This window comes from Euleptes europaea, chromosome 1, assembly GCF_029931775.1.
Source record: "Euleptes europaea isolate rEulEur1 chromosome 1, rEulEur1.hap1, whole genome shotgun sequence".
Lineage (NCBI taxonomy): Eukaryota > Metazoa > Chordata > Lepidosauria > Squamata > Sphaerodactylidae > Euleptes > Euleptes europaea.
In genome coordinates this window covers 62447874-62450060 of record NC_079312.1, presented here as the reverse complement: position 1 = coordinate 62450060, position 2187 = coordinate 62447874, and the positions used below count along the sequence as shown (strand labels likewise).

General features: G+C 43.6%; 1 pseudogene; it reads left to right on the top strand.

Moving 5' to 3' along the window:
- Positions 1-671: 671 nt before the first annotated feature.
- On the top strand, positions 672-1542 carry LOC130475266 (zinc finger protein RFP-like; annotated as a pseudogene).
- Positions 1543-2187: the final 645 nt, after the last annotated feature.

Here is a 2187-nt window from a genome sequence, read left to right as displayed (position 1 = left end):
CTTTATTCCAATTGGCGATTTTGGGGGGGGACCGATTTTTCCCCGAACTTCGAATTGCGTGCTGAATTCCACGGATCCGAATTGGGGGAGTTCGGCCTTCGGCCTTTCCTGAATCAAAACGGGTCAAATTTTGCCGAATCCGAATTTTACCAAATTTCTTTTCAACAGCCCTAGACAGAACTACACTGAAAAACTGCTAATTATTCTTTCATCCTTCAATAAAAAACACCTAGAAGAAAATCCTTCTCTTTCAGCAGGTGTTGTTCACTGTATTTCATTCATTGATTATTTTTATGCTTACTACTTCATTATTAATTAAATGAGTGAGCCTATGACTGGCATCTTCTTCATGCTATTACTCTGAGGTGCTCGGTTTAAGGATGCAAAAGTGGCAAAGCTGGCAGTCAGCTTGCACTGAGCTAACCTTTGAAGGAAACACGTGTTACTGATTTTGTACAGAATGTGGTCCACCAAGTTGAAGACAATCATTTTGTCACCTTTGGTATGTCCTGTTTTTGCAGTCCCAAGCATACAAAATAATAAAAAAGGAAACTTGTTAAGATCCTGTGGTCCACCACACATGGTGTGTGGGTTGTGTTTTGGCTGCACCAATCGAGTGGTTGTTCTGAAGGGGTTTCGCTCAGTGGGATAGCAGGCAGGGAGGAAGATCAATGGCAGCTGGGAATTCCATCAAGGAGCTCTGCATTGAGGCAATTTGTTCTATCTGCCTGGAGTTCTTCAAAGATCCGATGACTGTTGACTGTGGGCACACTTTCTGCCAAGCCCACATCACCCAGTGCTTAGGGGATCCCAACGCCAACACTTCCTGTCCTCAGTGCTGAGAAACCATCCAGCCAAGGAACTTCAGGCCAAACCGGCAACTGGCAAATGTTGTAGAAATAGCCAAGAAACTTCAGGCAGGAAAAGGAGTAAAGGGGAGGTGGGGAGGGTGCAGCAAGCATCAAGGGCCCCTGAAACTCTTCTGCCACAATGACTGAGCCCCCATCTGTGTGGTGTGTGGCCGATCCATGGAACACCAAAATCACAGGGTGCTTCCTGTAGAGGAGGCTTTCCTGAATTATAAGAAAGAGATTCAGGTGCAGCTACAGTCTCTGGAGCAAGAGCGAAAAAAGCTTCAAGAACAGAAGATGGTGGATAAGTAGAAATGCCAATTTTTTTTGACAAAGATACAAGCAGAGAAGGAAAAGACCAAGGCAGCCTTTGAGCAGATGCCCAATTACCTTGAGAAGAACAAGCGGCTCTGGTTGTCCCAGCTGGAACAGATGGAGAATGAAGAGGGACAAAGAAAATGCTAGCAGATTCTCGGAGGAGGCTTCCCATCTCAATCGCTTGATCACAAAGATGGACGGGAAGTTCCAGCAGTCAGAAATTGAATTTTTATAGGATCCCAAAGCTATATTTACCAGATATGTGAAGAAGCCAGAGAGGCAGTTGCTGAAACTTCCTCTGGAGCTGGAGGTTGTGTTTTGCATGGTGGGCCTACTCTTGTTGTTGTGTTGGCCTACTCTTAGGTCATACTAAGGATTAAACCAGCAAACAGAGTTATATTAAAAGATTTACAGATTCTGTATTGAGTATTGTGAGTAGCCTTCAGATGGGGCCTGGAGTTCTTTGAGAACTACAACTGATCAACAGACTACAGAGATCAGTTCCCCTTGAAGAAATGGCAGCTTCTGAGGGCAGATACTCTGGAATCACATCCCTGCTGAACTCTGTCTCCTCCCCAAACTTCAGCTTCTCAGGCACTGCCCCCAAATGTCCAGTAATTTCCCAAGTTGGAGCTAACAACTCTATTACTGAACCATGTACCGTATATATCAATGGGTTGTTCTGTTATTGATAGGTTACAACACCAATGACTCTTTCCTGGGAAGTGAACCCCGTGGAATACCAGTGGACTTATGTTTGAGTAGACCTGCTTAAATTTATTCCCAAAGCCCTGTACTCAAGTACAGTGCTGAGTTTTTATTCCCCAATCTATTTTAAAGGAGGTAAAAAGAAGGGCTAAAACTCTTCTCATATACCACTGTACGAGCTACTTTGCAAGCAAGTTATAAATGCAGCAAATAAAGTGAGCTTTTATCAGTAACAAGTGCATGTCTGCTTTAATGTATAACTTGTGCTGCAGAGATAGGGTATGTTTTCATTTAAACTATCAAAAATAAT